Source organism: Bactrocera oleae, chromosome 6, assembly GCF_042242935.1.
Source record: "Bactrocera oleae isolate idBacOlea1 chromosome 6, idBacOlea1, whole genome shotgun sequence".
NCBI lineage: Eukaryota > Metazoa > Arthropoda > Insecta > Diptera > Tephritidae > Bactrocera > Bactrocera oleae.
Genome location: NC_091540.1, coordinates 37,722,295 through 37,743,759, shown reverse-complemented (window position 1 = coordinate 37,743,759; position 21,465 = coordinate 37,722,295). Strand labels below are relative to the sequence as shown.

Here is a 21,465-nt window from a genome sequence, read left to right as displayed (position 1 = left end):
GTCCGCCACCGTCATGCACAGACGCCGGCTGGTACCAAGGCCAGATTAAAATGATTGCATGCGATGACGAGAGATCGGTCGCACTATACAAAGCTCCTATAGCCAAGGTAGGGGAGGTATACCCGGGCGCAAAACTGATAGCAGTAGATAAAAAAAGACATACCATCCAGACCAAGGGCAAGGGTATGGATCCCGGCTACACCATCACAGCCGGATCAGATTATGCAGCTCTTAAGAGCCTGCAACCCGAGTCTGCCCACGGAGGGGTGGAAGCTCGTCAAGGCATTTGACGATAGCGTAGCAGAATCTGACATGGATACCAAAAGGGCCACGATGCAGATTGTGCTATTACTAACAAAAGAATCCATCAAAACGCTGGCGAAAAGTGGCGGGGAGATAAACTACGGATTCACGAAAGTGAGGATTACACCGTACAAGTCTGACGCCGACGCTGCAGACCATCTAGCATCGGAAAGCGAGACATGCGAAGTAGAGGAAGATCCTATGGAGTTCTCGAGCGATGTAGAAAGTATAGAGCAAGGTAAGTGTTCTTCTGAGTCTGAGCTTGCTGCCAGACTCTTAAACTTGTATACTGAGAGAGAGCTTTTAAGCGACTCTCAGGAAGACTACTAGCTTTAGCAGCCCTAATTAACCGCGTGGCAATAGAACAGCCTGAGTTTGTCCTCATTCAGGAGCCATGGGTTAATGGAGGACGTATTTGCGGACTGAGGACACCGAGCTATAATTTATTTATGGCTAATAGTCAAGGTAAAATCAGAACCTGCATAATGAAATACAAAGAAAAACCTTAACGTTTTTATATTACATCATTACAGCAACAACAACACAGTAGCAGTTAGCTGGAAAACGAGCACATGCAGTTATCGGCTGGTGTCGTGCTATATGCCGTACGAGGAAGAGCTGGTGCCCCCTCTGATGGTAAAAGAGGTGGTAATTCAGTGCATGATCATACTTGGATGCGACTCAAACGCGCATCACACAGTCTGGGGCTGCTCAGATGTCAACGACAGAGGTGAGTGTCTCTCCAATTACCTACTAGGCACTAAGCTACTGTTGTGTAATAAGGAAAGTACGCCAACATTTATTACAAGAAACCGACAAGAAGTACTGGATATCACACTTGTGTCGGAAGTACTATTTGACAGGGTAACCCAATGGAGAGTCCTCGAAGAACATTCCTTTTCGGATCACCGATATATTGAATGTACATTAGAAGAAAGGGCCGATAGAGGCATGGACTTCAGGAATCATAGGAAAACGAACTGGCAGGTGCACATGCAAACGCTGGAAAAACGTATCCCTATGATTCCGCCGTTTCAGCCTAATAGTAAGGAGGATCTCGACATCCTCGCTGATCAATTCACTGAATCTTGCCGGAAAGCACTAGAAGTGGCTTGTCCAATAACACGAAGTAGAGGTAGAATTAGGCCACCCTGGTGGTCTCTCGAACTTAAAAAGTTACAGAAAGAATACAGAAAGCAGTTCAATTTAGCTAAGCAATCCCAAGGCGAGTCAGCCTGGGATTATTACTACAACCTCCTTAGGTCATACAAGGAGGAAGTTAGGAGAGTTGTAATAACATCGAGAACACGGCGGAAGCGTCTCGACTAAGGAAAATAATGGCAGAGTCTGTGCATAGTATCGGTTATCTTCAGAAGCCAGACGGCAGTTGGACGGTATCCAGTGAAGAGTCACTGGAACTACTAATAGATACCCACTTCCCAGGTAGCTCTGAAAGCCAATTCAGTGCATGATCATACTTGGATGCGACTCAAACGCGCATCACACAGTCTGGGGCTGCTCAGATGTCAACGACAGAGGTGAGTGTCTCTCCAATTACCTACTAGGCACTAAGCTACTGTTATGTAATAAGGAAAGTACGCCAACATTTATTACAAGAAACCGACAAGAAGTACTGGATATCACACTTGTTTCGGAAGTACTATTTGACAGGGTAACCCAATGGAGAGTCCTCGAAGAACATTCCTTTTCGGATCACCGATATATTGAATGTACATTAGAAGAAAGGGCCGATAGAGGCATGGACTTCAGGAATCATAGGAAAACGAACTGGCAGGTGCACATGCAAACGCTGGAAAAACGTATCCCTATGATTCCGCCGTTTCAGCCTAATAGTAAGGAGGATCTCGACATCCTCGCTGATCAATTCCCTGAATCTTGCCGGAAAGCACTAGAAGTGGCTTGTCCAATAACACGAAGTAGAGGTAGAATTAGGCCACCCTGGTGGTCTCTCGAACTTAAAAAGTTACAGAAAGAATACAGAAAGCAGTTCAATTTAGCTAAGCAATCCCAAGGCGAGTCAGCCTGGGATTATTACTACAACCTCCTTAGGTCATACAAGGAGGAAGTTAGGAGAGTTGTAATAACATCGAGAACACGGCGGAAGCGTCTCGACTAAGGAAAATAATGGCAGAGTCTGTGCATAGTATCGGTTATCTTCAGAAGCCAGACGGCAGTTGGACGGTATCCAGTGAAGAGTCACTGGAACTACTAATGGATACCCACTTCCCAGGTAGCTCTGAAAGCCATACTGTTGAATATACTCAAGACAGTGGAGCAGAAATAGACTCCACTCTTATAAACATAGTATCAGAAAGCAACGTACGCTGGGCAAAAATAGCTTCAAGCCCTTCAAGTCGCTCTGATCAGGTCACTGTCTAATTGGTAGACATGCCAGCAGGCTAGGTGTACCTTACAACGAATATTGTAGAAGCTGAAGAAGAGGACACAGTAAAACATCTTCTATGCGAATGTAAAGCTCTATACAGGAAAAGAATCGCAACTATCGGTCGTGGATTTCTTGACGACGTTTCAGAAGTTGCTAATATAAAATTGTTTATACTGATGGGCTTCATAAGGAGCACAGGTTGGTTCAGAGAGGAGACGATAGAGTGAGGGAGCAGTAGTCCCGGTGGTATCACAATGGGCCTCCCATAGGCAGCCACTCTACCTACCTACCTACCTCTCTCTATAACCTGAAATATTTAATGTAAATCAGTTGACATTCCATTGTTGAAATCAAATACGAAGTATTCCATGCTCACTATAATATTTTTAATGAGTTCTCCATCTATTTAAATAGTCAACACTAACTTGAAACTAAATGTGATGTCAAGAAGTTGGCGCTATTGATCAAAAAGCCGATCAATATAATACAAGCAATTTTCAATACAGTGATAATATTATTTAGGAATAAAGGCAAACACGTTATTGCCTGTATAAGAATCTGAAGGATTGTACTTAAGGCTTCATTTTGAGAATGATTCATACAAATATTTGTCAATGGAAAAAATACTTTTCCATTTGGACTTTTACTCAAAGTTATAATAATGTAATGTAGATGGGCGTAACCGAACAACTGCTATGCCCACAAAACGCCATTAATCGAAAAGCTAAAAATTACGATAATTAAGCCGCTAATTAAGATACAAATCCGCAATCTGGTACAACGAATCACAATAAGGAGGGGCATCTGTAGTTTGAACATTTTTTTAAAATTGGGCGTGGCCCCGACTCTAATAGGTTAAATGTATATATCTCCCAACCTTTTCAAGTTACATCACCCAAATTTGTACAGAATATATCATAAAGATTTTCGAACTTCCAGTTGACTTTATATTACGTATACCGGCCAATGTGTTAGGTATTTTAATGAAATTGAGAAACCGTTGAACACGAAAAACTTTCTTTAGCCTCCTGATATTCAAGATTTTGAAACGTCCGGCCGACTTTACATATGTATATGTTCATATTTATATACCTATTTATAAAATTGCTTGAAAATGAGTTCTCAATTATACCTGAGCAATGTCAAAAATTAATGCAATCAGCCCTTCCATTTCTATGCCCCCATTAGTTTTAGTACAGTTTTAGCTGACGGGAAGTAAAATATATGTACGCGCATTTATGTATAAGTGAGTCTATGAGCTGTAAAATAAGATAATATGGTATCAAGTTTGATTGTAATCCATTCACCATTTCGTCGAAGTTGAACCTATCGCTACATTTCGTAATATAAAATTTTGCCAACACCTGTAGGTATTTCCCCGGCTCCGATCCTTGCAAGTTTCGAGAGTATGCAGAGCTCAGTTACACCCGAACTTAGCCCTTCTTAGTTGTTACAACTGATACTTCAACAAGAAAACTGGATTTTTCAAAATATCTCCACAGAATTTTGGAGTTTTTGTTTATCGATGCAAATATTCTCTTTTACTTTAGGGCGGTAATATTGTTTTCATAGGCGGATTTAATCTTATTAATACAAGTATTTTAGGGTTATACCCACTGTATTATTTTCTACTTCTGGCTCCTTTATTGTTGTTGTATGGTAACATGTTTTTGATATTGCTAGTATGTCATTTAAGTTTGTCGCAACCAATGCTGCAGGGATCATAGTTAAGAGCGCGAGGCTTTAGAAAAGAGAGAACTGTGAACCCTGTTGACAATGGAGCGTGAGAGATAGTTCAGCCAGTGTAGCTTGGTGACAACAGCCACAGCGGTAGCATAATTGCTTCAGCTTATTGCTTGCGAGTACTTCAGCTTTTTAATTTGCTGCTCTCTAGATATTTCTTATGTGAGTGAATGCAAATATGTCTCATTTTAAAGCCGGCGTAAATAATTTGGAACACAAGCGTGGTAGTTGTTAAGGGATTTATTGCCGGAAAGCACTCGTTTACATAATTTATATAACCGACTACCATTTTCTATTAGCCGCTGCCTATACATAAGTATTTAAACAGAGATATGTATATATGTACAATGTATACATATATTCTATATATGAGAAAGATATATGAACACACAACTCGCACATACAGCATTTTAGTATTTCGTAATGTGTAAAGAGAACGAAGTTTATATAATATCAAATAAAACGAAAAAATATATAACAAGTAAGGAAGGGCTAACTTCGGATGTAACCGAACATTTTATACTCCACATATTCAGTACCCAGGAGCTTGAACAGTTTTGGTTCGATTTAGACAATTTTTGGTCACAAGGTGGCACACACAAACTTGTACCCCGATATAATCATTGTTGCTTGATTTGCATACTGGAAAGTCATCTCACTCGCGTGATTTATCGCGTTTTTAGTATTTTTTAATAGTACCATTATATGGGGAGTGGACGGGGTTGCCACCCGATTTCACCGATTTTCACACTGTAGGCAGAGGTGCTAAAACCATTTGCTTCTAGTGAAAAAGGGCGCGGGACCACGCCCACATAAAAAAAAAATTTAACTGCAGATGATGTGATCCTGTGGCCCAAATAACAGTCTTGTATCTTATTGCGGAGCTTTGTTATGGCAATTTATTTGTTTTTGATTAATGGCGTTTTGTGGGCGTGAAAGTGGTCCGATTAGGCCCATCTGCAATACCGACCGTCTGACGGTACCAAGAAACATGTGTACCAAGTTTCATAATGATATCTCAATTTTTACTCAAGTTACAGCTTTCACAGACGAACGGACGGACAGACAGTCACCCGGTTTTCAACTCGTCTCCTCATCCTGATAATTTATATATGTATATATAACCATATATAATATTTAACTCGATTAATTTGAGGTTATACAAACAACCGTCAGGCGAACAAAACTATTATACTCTGTAGCAACAAGTGGCGAGAGTATAAAAAGTCGTCAGAGTCATTGACAAGTGACACCCAGCAGAAACCTCGGAGACTCTACAAAATTCACATATGTATATATAAATAATCAGCTTGAAGCCGGTTTACTACACTTACGAAATTTGACAAAGATTATTGACAAAGGTAACGCTAACGAACCGCTGTAGCATATAGCTGTCATAAAAACTAATTGATCAAACTCCCGTCCTTGTATGGAAAACTTTTTTCCTTGACGAGACATCTTAACGAAATTTAGCATGAACTTTGCCAAAGACATCGCTACAGTCTCTGAATAGTTCTTGGTTTATTTCTGATAGCAAAACCGATTAAATTGGTTTTCATGAAACCGAAGCTCAATAAAAATTCAGTTCAGTTGGAGAAACCGAAAAGAAAACTTAATCTAAACTCTCCGCTGGATTGTTTCAAATACATCCCATAGCTATTGTGTTCAACGGAAGTTCTTTATTGGATTGCCAAGGCAATGTGGTTCTGTTCGCAAGAAATGTTTTAAAATTTTTTGCTTATAATGGTCACCTTATACAATATTTAAAATAAAAACCCATCCATCTTGAGCTTTCAATCCAAAAAGAGACCCCCAAAATATGCATACCCTGTTATATGTATAATTCAGTATTAATTATATTAATTATAATATTTCACTTAACATCTTTAACCTGAATTTATTTCTTTCCAAGCCATATATTATGTTTTTAATATTTCTGGATAATAAACCACATACCGTGCTCAAAGCAGGTTTGGATTGCAACTATGTGACTTAATATTTTCCCATGTATGCGCATTTATTTATAAATTACGTTTATGAAAAACTGTTGCAGATGAAAAATCACACGGTTTTATATGATTGGGGGGTCTCTTTCCTGTGGCAAACTTTTCATACTCGCGTCGTTTTTTTTCTTTGCGTTAGGGTTACCAACATGAAATTTTATGCATACCAAAGCTATAATTTCAGGTACCGGTGGTGCACTTCCCCTGGTTCACTTGAATTTGATTATAACCGACCAACCAAATATACTTAAAACATGCAAAGTGGTGCGATCAAAGTGCGGGAAAAGTAACGAAAATGCTCTTAGCCTTACGCTAAATTTGGAGAAAGCACAATTTACCTACCCGATTTTGAACGTTCATATAAATAATAAAAATTGTTGTTGATTTTCTTTTTTTTATAAAAGGCAAAATATTTCGGAAAACATAACCTGCCCTAATGTCATCGCTTTGAGTGAATTCGATCTGCTGTTGCACACTGCAGGAATGTCAAGTGCTGTATTAATATTTCAACGCTGCGATGCATGTTGTGCATTAATGTGATTTAAAGCTGTAGTGTGGCATGCCGCACAACACATATGACCAATTCAATATAATGTTTTTTTCATAAATTACTTTACCTCGGTGCGCGTTGGTGGTACGCTGATCTCATTGGCTGGCCCACAAATCAGAAAATTTAAATATGACTCTTTCACAAATATTTATATACCTACATATGGTATAGTAGGGTGGGTTTTACAAAACTAATTTTTTTTCAGCTGGTATAGGTTATTATTCACCTCCAAGAAAATCTCTCCAAATACGAGCATTTAATTGTTCTTTTTGAGTTTCATCCTCATCTTATTGCTAGTTAAGGAATACACAAGTATAAAGTGGCGGGCGGTCGGTTGTGTTTACTGTTATTCAGAAGAGTATAATATCAATTTGTAAAGTAGGTGCAGTTTGGTTTTATACATACATATATAATTAGGAAAATATTCGCACTTCTGCTGGTACTGCTACTAAGTTCATATGTACATATGGCAACTATGTGCTATAGTGGTCCAATTTGATAAATTGTTCCGAGATTATGCCATGGATGATGACTTGTAAAATAAAAAAGTTTTTGATACAAGAACTTGATTTTCATGATCAGTTTATATGGCAGCTATGTATATCCTATAAAGGTTCGATATCGGCGGTATCTTTTTTCCTAAAAAAGAGCATCTTCTTGGGGAGAAAAAGGCGTGTGGAAAACACGGATCATATACTCAAAAAGTGTGGGAGTACTTTACGTACATATAGACAGACGGATAGACGGACAGACAGACATGGCTAAATCGGCTCAGCTCGTCTAGCTGATAATTTATATATACCCTTTATAGAGTCTCCGATGTTTCCTTTTATGTTTTACAAACTTCTCAACAAAACTAATATACCGTGTTCAAAAGAGATATAGAATGAATTGAAAAAGTCAACGAGCTACAATATTTGAACCTATTCTAAGAGGAAAAAGAGTTATATGAATATTATCATGGAAAGGATTCCAAACATTTTCTTACGCTTTTGTTATCCTAGGTTTTATTTATATATTATATGGGTACATGTACATATATATATTTATATAAATAATTTGTGCTTAAACTTTGTTAGATATTTCGTCGAGTTTCATCTCTTATTTTATGCGTTAGGTCGCCACCAACCGGTTAATTGTTTCCTTTTTATTCTTTTTTTCGGAGAAATGCTCGGGGATATTCGCTGTTGCTTGTCAAATTAGAAAACACTTTTTTGGTAATGGCCAGAGTTAGGATCGATACCGACCTATAAGCAGTATACCCCCTAACGGTTATATGCATGTAAGCAATTATCCCAGGAGCTCGAAATAATACGGAAACAGGACCAAGGCGACTTTTAATAAATTCATAAATTAAAAAAAAAAAACTGTAAGCTATATATACCATGACACGCTTTAAACAATTGTTAATGGTTGCTGAAATATTACACAGTTCGCTATAAGGCTTTAATTAACTGCATTGTTGATTCTGCACATTTTAGTAATTTCGAAACATTATTTCTATCTCGACTATTTTATGACTCATTCTCATCCAACTTTTGCTTGGCATTTTTTCAGATATTTGCTTTGATAGGAAAGTTCGATGCATGCTTTTATATGAGTGTGTTCATATTGAGGCGAGGAGCAGCAAAGCGAAGAAAAATGTTGGCCAACTCTCATCCTTTTACGCTTTGCCAAGCAACAGTCACAAGAGATGCAAGCATTCATTCGGACATACCATGCTTTCTTCGCTTCGTTGTTAAAGTATTAATTGTCAAGAAAAACGAGGAAAGTTGTATGTGAATGGGTACCGTAATGACCAATCGAATTCGAAACAATCCTTAGGGTTACATAACTATTGTGTCCTGTGTAATATTTTGATTAAGTATCCACTAACATCACTTAACTAAGGACTTAGCTGATTTACCTTAATTACGAAATTTACTATAAAATTAATAAATATTATACCCAACAACGTGTGCTGATTGCCTTTAAGCTTATTTCAGCATTATATTGATCAATACAACTACTTGTCGTCTGCAAATGTTTCTAGTATATAACCAACGTTACGTATACAAACTTATATATGAATATATAAAATATTTTGGACAATTAGAGTCTCTGGAATTTCTAAATTTGCCTTGCAGCTCAGCATTGTGAGTTTTGATAGTTGGATAGGCTTAAATATTTTTATTCGAAATTTGCTAATTTTGCATATACAATGAGCAAATTTGTGTAAATAAATAGCAATTAATGTTGTAAATAGCAATTTGGCAGGGTCAAATATCTAACAATAATTTATGCAAATCGAAAATAACAATGAACGAATTGGTGTTCATGCGGCATTTTGATGTGGCATTGAAAAGCGATATAATAGATACAATGTTCACGAGGGAATGCGAAACGTACATACATATGTATGTATATGTAACGTATAAGTATATATATATGTATGTATATGCCATGCTCTGAATGTCAATATAACAATACATACTTATACGTATATATATATATATCAATTTGGCATATTAAGAGAACTTCGCACATCGTAGAGAGGTCAAATGTCAGATTCAAGACTTTTGTGGCTTCACAAATTTAATAACAAACGATATTACTGTTAGAACTTTGACAGGCATTTGGCCGTCTTGTCGTCACAGCGGTGTACCCCTAAATTAATCAATGAATACGAGTGTGTGGGTATAAATTGCAACATTTGTTGAATAAATAATTAAATGATTAATTCATTTACAGCAACAAAATACATACATTTATGAGTACTATCGAAAATCTAAGGCAATTTGTTACCTTTTGGAAAAAAATGCTTGCACGATTATATTGCGTCAATGCGGGATTCTTATCTAGTCATAAGCAGTGACCCAGCCTTTAAACTTGAATATTATTCATTGGACCTTTGGTTGGAGGAGTCTCCCACTTAATAATTTGCAATAGTTCCTTAATTTAAACCCAGAAAATTTAATTGTTCATCCGTAGTTTAATAATTTGAACTTATTCTCTCTTGTGAAAACACCCTGTTATTGCAAAATGTATGAGTATTTTGACAAAACTCTGAAACACCTGTTGGATAATGGTTTAGACTAATCACGTCCCTCGATATCGGACAATTATATCACATACCTCCCATACAAACTGAACAATCAAAATCCAATTCTTGTATGGAAAACTTTTTAATTTAACAAGGCATCTTCACGAAATTTGGCATAGATTAATACCATCGCTACAATCTCCTAGCATATTCTTCAGATCGGACCAGTATAGCATTAAGCTGCCATTTAAACTGACCGACCAAAATCAAGAAAAAAATTTTTTATACTCTTTTATGCTATAATAATGCACCTCTGTATTATAGCTTAAGTGCAGCCGAAGTTGACGTTTTCTCTTGTTCTGTGATTATTTTCACATGCTAAAAGAACTATTTCTAAAATTTTGCTTCGATATTTTTATTGATTGTTTGGTGTATATAATGTTTTCAATTAGATAAACCGAAATTATTATCACTATTGCAAATGCAATTATCGTGATATATGCGTTTATATTGAAGTCACTTGGACAACAACACTTTAAACTGTGTACGAGTATCTGAGAGCTTCGCCAAAGTGTTTAGAAAAAATGTGATTTAATGTCAACTCGAGCGGGCGCCTGTCGCATAAAGCATAGATGCAGATTTGTATTTGTAGGCATAGAAAATTTGTGATATAAAAATAACACGACACAAATGTAAAAGACAAGCAAATTTATCGCATGCTCGACTTAGGGCACAAGCACTTAACGTCTTTGCAAACTTAGAGTAAACAAAGTGTTAATTACTTGCCAACCAGATATGAGTACAGTCACACATGTATCGTACGCTTTTTGCAACTTTGCATTTGCACGGCCGCATGATGTGTGTTTGCTTTGTCAACCAGCGTGTAGCGAGCATTAGCCGAAAGACGGTGTGAGTTCACCACACATCTCAGACAAGTTCAACAAGCTTTAAGCCCCGTTAAGAGGAACGACGCGACGCGCAATGACACAAACTTGAAATTTGTCTCGCTGGTCACTGCCGTCACCTGTCACCTCACTGTCACCGTTCGTTGCGGTTTTTGTGCGTCATAATAAATAATACATGTGAAAATAGCACCTGTAATTTAGTCTCAGGCTGGGATAAATATGCTTTAATATTAGAAGTTTGTGTAAGATATGTGCGATGTAAAGGAAAAGTTGCAAATTTCCATATCTAAACGCTATGGATCTTGGGTGCTTTTCAGCATTGTGGAGCAATCTGTCGCAATATTTGTCAATGTCAATGACAGCAGTGAAAACAACACAAATTTATGAAGATAACTTACACAATAACGAATAACGAAATCATAAGGGAGCTGTGGTAACTCGTGGACCGATTTCACACCATTTCGGTAATATTGACCAATATGTAAGGTATAAAGTAAACCGGATGTTTGAAAATCCTTATATGTATAGGTGAGTCCGAGCGTGAATCCGGGGGCTTGAAAAGTTTAGATTTGATTCTGACAATTTATATGTGATACTGAATTTATACAATATGTGTTGCTGAGGCGAAGGGTTTTCCTAAAGGTGTCACGCCATATGTTAGTATGTGAAATTTAATGCTTCTTATGTAATTATTTAGTGAGTTATCATACATTTAGTAGTTTTCAACATAACCGTTATAAGCGTAGTAAGTAGCGTAGGAAGTTATTCTAGAAGTTCTTGTTCTCATTTAGTTTGGTTTATAAGGCTTTAGATTTATACAATTAACTCATTACCCACCATTTCTTAAGATTGATGACGTAGACTTTTCAGAATGGATGTACGGTTACTTGCATGTCGATGAAACAAGCAGACACAGTATAAGCTTTCTAAGTTTAGTTCCTTTGAGGGGTTATCTGTCAACATATCTTTTGGATCTAATGAACTACCAATTAGAGAAGAAGCATTCTCCTGCGAGAAGTTATATTTTGGCAAAAACACTGCTTTTGACCGATTGTACAAGTTTAATTACATAATTTGTTTTATGTTGAAAAATTGCTTTCTGTCATTTCGACCCAGTTCTTGTGAAATCCATTAATTTCAAAGCTTTGCAAAACTGGCAGCGGATTTAAACTGTAAAGTACCATTACTGCTACTTAAAATTGCCCGTAATCGGAAATATCTGCCTGTTTTAAATATCGCCATTCCTTTTTCTTCAGCTTCGTAGTTTGTCACTAAAACTTTTCCAACCTCAAGCAATATCCAACGTTATTGTTGCGGTGTGGGGCAAGTCATCAGAGAGTGGCGCTGCGAAAGTGGGCTGTTAAATAGACCAGCGGCCAACGCCAAAATGTTTAATGCACTTTTCTTTCGAACGGTGACTCAATCGCGCTTCAATCGCTGCAATCACTGTTGTCATAACTTCGATTTTTGGATTTTTTGCGCAGCTGCTCGTGCTGTGCAAAGTCAATCGAGCCAGAGGGAAAAGTTGATAACGCGAAGTAGGGTAAGCGGCGCGACTAGTGAAGCGTGGAAAGGAAAGCGCAGCGTTAACATTTTAAAGTAGTATGTATGTTTTCGTCGTCAAATGTTTTTCTTTCAAAATTTGCTGCTTTGATTTTCACTTTTTCTAACATTTTACCGCGGCTCGAAGTTGTTCGGATGAAACTTTAGCTAACAGCTAGTTCGTCGTACATACAAACTAAAAGAAATTAGTTTGTGCCATAAAGGTTACCGGTCGATTTTCTAGATGTCTTCATAACAATAGATTTTCGCCATAGTTTGTGAAACGTTGAAAGACGCTGTTAGTGTATTGGTGCATCGCGTATACGCCCTGGATTACAATATGCTCATTCAAACATTTTAAAGTTTTCTCCGGTGAATATAAGGAATGAAAAAAGTATGTTTGTTTCACGAATTATTTTAAAATTCTTAAATGCGTTTGAAACTGCAGTTAAACATAAAAATGATCCCTTTCCTAGTATATCAAGTTTACCAATAGGAATGATATGACTTCTAAGTGTCGTTTCGGTCTTTTTAATATGTTATGATCTGTAATATTATTTATTACATTCGGTTATGTCTACAATTCCATCATATAAAGATAAACACAAGAATACCGTTTACAAATTATTCACTTTTATTATCAAAATAATCGTTCTCCAATTGCAACTTTTCGTGCGCTTTTGCCGTTTTATGGTCGTCTGAGCGGTGAGGTAAGTAAACAAAACTGTCGATTCTGGAGGGAAATTGATAATTTGGTGTGGTTTTTGGTCTGGTAGAATCATCGGTCCGTACTTCTTTCGAAATGAAGCTGGTTATTGTCAATGGAGAGCGGTATAGATCGATGATAACTAACTTTTTATGGTCGCAATCGGAAGAAGTTGATCTTGACAAAATCTGCGAGAAAAGCTTGGAGATTCGATAATTTCAAGAAATTGTGACATTGAATGGCCTTCAAGAAGTAGTGATTTAACCCATGACTACTTCTTGTGACGTTATTTGAAGTCATTGGTCTTTAGCAATAAACCAGAATCTTTTCAAGCTTTTGAAGTCAATATTGAACGTGATGTTCATTACATACGACTTTATTTAGTGGAAAAGTACTCGAAAATAGGGTTCATCGAATTCGTTCCAACAAGAAACAAAGAAGTCGTGGAGGCCAGTTGAATGATGTTATGTTCAGAACTTAATTGTATCGACTGTACTTCACATTAAATAAAAACATTTGATCTATAGATTCAGAATGCTTTTGAGAGCTGCGAGGGCCCTTTTGATAATGCCTTCCATGAATTTGATAATGCCTTATATGAAATTAGGTGCACGTCTTTTTCTCGCGGATATCGGACCACTACAGGATATAGCTACCATACAAACTGAACAATTAGAATCGAGTTATTATATATATATATATTTTTTTTTATTATTAAAACACCCCTTTGCGGAATTTATTTTATAGCAATTTAGTAAATTAATACTAATAAACTATTTGTTTCTGACTTAAATTTATACGGTTTTAAAATTACAAAATGCTTATCCTATGATATTCATTTCAGATGTGTAAATTTATACATATGTATGTATTATAGTCACTATTTTGGTGAGACCTGAACAATGATTATTTTATTTATATTTTATTTTATTTCATTTTTTTTATACAAGTCTCGCTACAGTACTCGCTTTAATCTTCTGGTAAGGCCCTCATTATTAAGAAGCTGGAGAGCCTCAATGTTGATATGTTGTTGGAGTCGTTGTTCATGACTTTGAGCATACTTTTTGATGCCGTTGTACAGTTTCTACATTCAGATCCATATGCAAGTTGTCATTACGAATGTATCAGGGTACAATAACAATACCACGAGGTTCCAAGTTAGTATAGGGAAAACTTTTTTATTTGACAACGTATCTTCACGAAATTTTGCATGGATTATTGTCCAAAGCAACGGTACAATCTTCGAAGTAACTGTTTGTATTTGTTTTACAAATTGGCCGATCAAAATCAAGTTCGGTGCAACTAAAGTTAACGTTTATTTTTTTATAATTTTTCCCCTAAATTATAATTATCAGCCTAGAGCTCTGAACTTATGGTATATGGCAGCTGGCTGACCCGAACATTGAACCCTGCATATCCTAACATGCACCTTCCATCTAACAGGAGTTTTTCAATTTTTAATGAGTCCATTATTGTAATGCAAAAGGTGGGAATAAATCATAAAGTTCTGTTCTGATTAGCTGTTTTATTTTCACCCATTTTTATTCATAATTTGCTTAATATTCTACGCATCTATGCTTTATTAACTGTCTTTTCACTTTATATATATAATATGTATGTAGCGCTTCAATCTATTTTTCGTCATTCAGAGACAATTCACTTTTATGCGTTTGCTATGGAAATGTGGCACACCATCACCAGCTCAATTAGAAATGAAAGTCTCCTAACTGCACAATATCCTTCAGCTAATTCGTGCTCAATGGCACAGCAATCAACGGTGAAAGAAATGAAAATTAGTTAAAGTATTTCTTAGTTTTCACTTAGTTGCATGATTCGCATAATTCCTATACTGGAAATTACATTCTCATTCAGTGTAAAGGAAATGAAGATTTTCTTGTTGTTTTAGCGGCAATAAAAACAACAACAGGATGCGAATCGACAACGCTCACGCCACACACCCCGATTCCGCACTTTCTGCTTGGCAGCGTTTTACTTTGTGCACGCTCAAATCTTGAGCTTTGCATACTGATTGAAGTCGTCCCGGATGAGCGGCATTTGTGGCAAGCAGCGCTAGAGATAGGCGCCAACCTCTGGGGCATGGCATTGTCTATGCTGCAGAGAGTGCTTCTACGAAAACAAACGAAAAAAGCTCAAATTTAGTTATTAATTTTGAATAACTTTTTCAAGTGGCCAAATGAAGCTCGTCGGCTGCTTGGCTCTTGGCTTCATCAGTGGTCTGTCTTCGGCGTATGTATATATAGAGCGTGACATGGTGGAGTGGCGCTCGGCTCGTGCTGCTACCGCTGCATAACAAATGTGGAAAGTTTTTAAAATTAAACAGCGTTTGCTGCTGCAGTTTAAAACTTTGTCCTTTAACGTACACAAAAGTTTGCGAATCAGAAAAGTAATTTGAAAATTTGTCGCCTCCACAATGCGCATTCCATCGAACATTCCGGCGCTGTCGCTTCTGTCACGTTTATGCCACTGCGCTCTCCAACGCCGCACTGGTTGGGTTGTCGAGTGAAAAGAGGAAATGCATTTCGTAAGTCAAATTGTCGTCATTGCGCAGGCCGCACTTCCTCCTTCGACAGCCTGTTTGGACAATGTGGGTAGGTGTGGCATTCATACTGATTGCAATATTTTAACTTGTTTGCGGTTGAGTGCATAATTTGGTTCTATTTGATGCAACAAACAAGACGTGACACACGATATTGGTCAATGCACAGCGACCAGCGTGAAAGAAGACCGTTTACACCGTTAATTTATTTGAGTAATTGTCATTATGCCTATGGAGCTCACAAGATATTACAAGCTACTATAATTTAGCATTGAAAGAGTGTTTTTTTTATTGAGCAGTTTTCCTCAAACTTGATCGAAATTCATATGTATTGAAAAGCAGATGGTCTATAGTTCTCAAAATAAGCCTAAGTTTTACATTTAATTTTGTGAGTGAGGAGTGTATTTGAATGTACGGAATAAATTATTTTAACATTTATACACAAGATTGCATTTACTGGTTCAATCTTCTGTTCGAAAGGGGGTCGACGGGAGAATTTTTTTTACAAAAAGAGGAGAACTAAATTATTTATGAATAAAAAGTTGCAAAAATGTCAAAAAAAAAATACTAAATAATGTTACTGTGAAGTTACAGTTAAAATTTTATTATGGATACATGTGATGGTCTTCGAGTGCTATCGTCGCCCAATTAAAAAAAAAACCGTTTTGAGAAAAGTTTAACGGATTGAACCAGAGAGACATTTCTTCACTACTAAATAATATTTATCTCATTTTGAAATGTTTTTTAAACCAAAAAATGGGAGTCGAAAAAGTAAGAATCGATTTTCGTTTTGAATTCTAGTCTAGACTTATCTTTTTATCAGGAAGGCAAAATCGCCCGCTGAACCCTTCACGAGCGTGCCGACTGATAATAGTTACCAGAGTATCGCGATTGCGACAGAGGCTGACAGAAAACAGTTAAAGGGTGTTCGTTGCTCCTCAATAGCACAACATTCAGATATAAAGTCTTACCATGGTAGCGGGTACAAAAAGGGCGGGATGAAGGAGTCATGTGACCCGTCAATATGTTACTGATTTTAAGTAAATTTTTTGGTAGAATAGAGCTTTCATTTTAGTGAAATTAATAATGGTTTAAGAAAATATTGCAAAAAAAGATATGAATAGCTCGTTGCTCGGCCGCCCTCTCTCGTTCTTTGCCTGTAGCGATATACATATGTATGTACTTCAGTTTATTCAAATCGTGTGGCAAATATAGTAAATGGTTTTTGGTAAACAATTATTTGAAAAATAATTTTCTGACTTCGACAATTCTACTTGTAAATTGCCAAATTCAACTAAATATATTTAGTGATTTCAGTGTAAAATATTTTTTGATTAAAAGTGTTCTTAAATGTATATATATATTTTTCAAACACTCTTCGTTCATTATTTAATCTCCATTCACTATTACTGTTAAAGCAAAATGTAGCAAAATCGGTACATGTACACATCCATTTTTTGCTTATGTAGTAAAAAAAATAAATACGATCATTAAATTAAATAAAGTGGCAGGTGTGGCATGCAAGTAACAATACATTCTGCCTCGAGCGACGTCGTTTTTTCAAATCAGTTGCAACCTTAAGCAATGCTAAATCGTCAAATATTTTATTCGAATTGCCGGAAGATAAGCGAGTTCGGTGTGGCTGCGCAATAAATGCCACGGAATTGACTTGCGAGCTCGTAAAATAGCAAAAGTCGAAGAACAGTAAATGTTAGAGAAAAATTTAAAAGGAAAAGTTGACTTCAGAGCGACAACGAAAACAACAAAAACAACAATGATCAACAAAAGCAACGTGCATCGTAACATGCAACGCAAGACGTTCAGTCGATGGCGAGGCAGAAGGCTTACGCGGTAAATGCGGCAAAGCCGCAGACAGCAGTCAAATAGTGTGACGTTGCAGCAGCTGTGGTTGATTTGCGGATTTAGTTTTCGTTGCACTTGAACGATTGCGACAACAACGACAACGACAAATTTGTATATGGTGTAGTGGTGAGTGCAATCGCCGTGCCTGCAGTGGTGTTGGTGGCCGCGGAAGAGTGTTGCAACAATGGGTTCCGGGCTGTTGCATTTGTTGATGCAATGAAAATACCAACAGAAAGACAAAGCCCAAAATCCTCGATAACTAAGGGGTGTAAAAGGGAAATAAGAAATAGAATCCGCTGGGCAGAGGAATGTGCAACGCGGAAAAAAATCGAAAATCAATGTAACACGATGACTGAAAAACAGGAAAACAAAATAAATAAATTCGCAATGTTACAACTTTTCAACGGAGTGAGCTCGAGTGCCGATAGCAAATCGTTTATATCCTCACAATGGCATATATTTTTCTGAAAAATTCGCATTGAATAGGAACGTGCTACATACGTGCATACAAATAGGTAAGCGTACTCACACAACCCCAAAGCTCATTCATATACATATCTTTGTGTGTGTGCATATTTATGTATTTTGATATGAGATCAGCAATCTGTGATGTTTAAAATTGTTGCTCTTCATTTAGCATGACAGCTTGCAACAAATAGTGGCCGCGTCTATCGATAAACTTCCACCATTCACATTCGCTGCACTCGAAACTCGTATCTTTTATCGTTCTGCCATTACATATTAAGCACTTTTTATGGCACATCAGCCGCTGCAACACTGCTCAGTTGCGTTGCATTTCGGCATGGCGTTTCCAGCCGTTTAAATTGCTTATCGGATTTAAAGGCTTTTTTCTGGTGCGGTTTCCATGGCTCGTTAATTTTTCAGTTAGGCCGTTGGGTGGCCGCGCTGAGTTTGCTACAATTATGGACTCGTAAATTTGAAATAAATGCAAAGTGTGCAGCAGCAGTAAAGGAAGTGTGCAGTTATTAAACTGATAATTGGAATAATCAACAATTTGGCTTGCTAGCTGAGTCTGAGCTGGGTAATATATCTGACACACTTCGAAAAATAGAAATGTGCATCGGAGAGGTTTATTAATAACTAACATCAATAATTTGCAACTACAGTGAAACCTCGATACTTTGAACTGTAAGTAGACTTATATAACGATGGTCTTCTAATTTCCTTGGAGAAGTGAACTTATGGTGGCTGGCTCGAATTCTAACCGAAAGGCCCAATTTTCGACCACTTTTTGTAGGGCGTCAAACGTCTCGGGCTTCTCTGAGTAGACAATTGACTTCACATAAACCCCCAGTGGTGTTAAAGTTTTTTTTGGATCAATGATTCCTTCTACGCATATGGCACACCAAATAATGGCTTTTTGAAAATGTAACGACGTCTCGTTAATATACTCATTCAATCAAAAGTGAGCTTCGGAATCGGAATTGTTAGGCGCGTTGGTAGATGGACTCATTCTGGTCTGATTCGATAAGTCCACAAGCAATAGCGTCTTTGGTGCACACTGTACGGCGTCTCTGAGGATGCGCATCAGCTACTAGAGTAAACGTGTTGTGAAACTGATCCATGGTTGAACGAATTACCGACTCTACTTGCAAACGCTATTCCGGAGTAAGTCTGTTCATTATCAAATGGCAAACAAAACTGAGTATGATCCATATAACAGTTGTCAAAAAGATCAACGAAAATATCGAAAAAAGTATTGTCTTATTGTAAACCACACTCTTAAATTACTTCACTTTATTTTGTTGATTAACGAGCGTTCTTATTTTCATACTATATGCCTTTTATTACCAGGAACACGATTATAACGAATGATTGAAGAGCATTATTCAAAATCAGGAAAATATTATGTACTTGTGGTATTTACACACCTAAAAGGACTAATCGTCGTGGAGGCCTGACTGTGCTGTTTTCTTCATTAAATGCTGTGTTTATTTTCTGCAATTAGTTTGACTTTAATTGCAACACTTAAAATAAAATAATCAAAGCACTGCAGCGTTATAACTTTCGGAATCTTTAGTTAATGCTGTTGGTGAAAACTCGGCAGCCATAAATCACTTTCATTCTGCAATGAATATGAGAAGCACTTAATTTAATGTTGATGAAAGCCAAGTCCGTTGTGGCACCTAAAACTCATATATATTTGATCATAAGACACTCATAAATCGACAAAGTGCTTTGAGCAAATTTGTTGAGTTAGCTAATGTCAGTTTTTGCTATGTCTCCTAGTTCGCCGAAAGTTCGACTGCCGAGGTGTTTCAACCTAGGTCTTGCAGAGGCTGGGGAATGGAGGAGAATGTGTCTCGATGTTTCCACAGAACAGACATACTGAGAATTTCGAAACCTATTTTAAAGGGGTTCCCGCTTTTTTAGTGAGATTATGGAGGTAATTAATCAGCTGTTAAATTAAGAGTTTTTAAAGACCATGATTTGTTCAAAAAGTTCGTCATGTCGATATATATCGCAAAGATTCTGTCTTTTAACTTAATTTTTGCAAACTTCTTCAGTAAACATCGTCAATGGCCGATATATTAAAAGCTCTCCTCTTGAATCACGTCTTCCTATGTAATTGTTTCAGTACAAAGAATATATAGTATATTGTTGCATATATATCTGACAAACCTCTTTATATGACTCATGTTTAGAGTTGGTTGTTTCCGCAAATGCTCACCTAAAATGAGAAAATTTAGAGAATTTAATAAAGCAGATCCTTTAGGATGTCTTAATATGTTGCAAAAAATATTGAGTATCTGTTTCATCATATAAGTTAAAAAGGTTAAACAAAACCTTCATTATTTGGATTAATAATATTACAGACTTTTGAGTAAGATATCTTACGTTCATCTCTATAAAAAATCATTGATCCGGCTGATATTATTGTAAGAGAAGGCTTGCAATCCTTGCGGTCAACAGAGGATGGTGATGAGTCGATACATCGAATTTCACTCATACTTTCTGACTGTAACAGAGAGAGAAATGTATTTTATATTTATATATTTATCTAACGGGAGAAAACACGAATAATGCCAACGAAAGTTTAAAGTCGAATATAGCACAAATTAACCCGACTATTAAGATAAATTAATTTAACGCAAAAAGTATACTTCAAAAGCCGGTTGAATTAAATTGAAATTCGCATGGCGAACGCACAATTGGCTATTCAACTTGAACTCATTGAAAACATGAATAAACAAGCTTTCGCATCGGTCAAAAGCTCATTTCGGGCGCAAGAGCATCCGGTTTTCGATCAGCCTCGGGCACGTAACGAGTAATTTGCAATCGTTATTGTGATTTTGCCAATGGCGGTAAATAAACATTCAAATATATAATACAGATACATATATGATGCGGGGGAAATTTTGCGCCAGTAAGTGTCATGTATGAAATAATTATATGAAATATTGATATTACATAGATTAATACATAGGTATGTAAGATTACATAGATTAATACATACGTACATAGATTAATACATATGTAAGTATATAAGTGACATAATATTGTATACATAAATTTACATAATGCGCGATGTTCTTCAATCTTCAAACTCAATCCACCAAATTTAGAAGTGAAAAATAAACGAACTAGAAGCGTATTCAAGTATTATGTCATCCCGGGGTTCGATCTAGATTCCGACCAAAAGCAGAAAAATTGTTTTAACAGTGGTCATCTTTGGCAAGCAAGCCTCCGAGCGTATCTATGCTACAAACGAGTTTGTAAGAAAACCAATTACCCGCCAGGAGCTGACTTAAAAATTGTAGGTTTTATTATTTGTCCCCACAATGGTGTATACAGTGTATGGAAGAAGCTCTGGCAACCCTAGGGGTGACATATGTTTTCTTT

General features: G+C 36.9%; 1 protein-coding gene across 5 annotated transcripts in view; it reads right to left on the bottom strand.

The window, feature by feature from the left end:
- The window catches only part of RhoGEF64C (Rho guanine nucleotide exchange factor at 64C), a 230,316-nt gene that overhangs the window by 71,469 nt on the left and 137,382 nt on the right, over window positions 1-21,465 (bottom strand). For 2 of the 5 annotated variants that reach the window (XM_070112193.1, XM_070112192.1), the window contains one exon: window positions 20,245-20,293. The exons of 2 other annotated variants lie outside the window; for them this stretch is intronic. The gene's annotated coding sequence lies outside the window, so the exon portion shown is untranslated. Of the gene's footprint in view, window positions 1-20,244; window positions 20,294-20,460; window positions 20,619-21,465 lie in introns of those variants that run through there. One more of the 5 variants, XM_036364630.2, reaches the window with a different exon arrangement.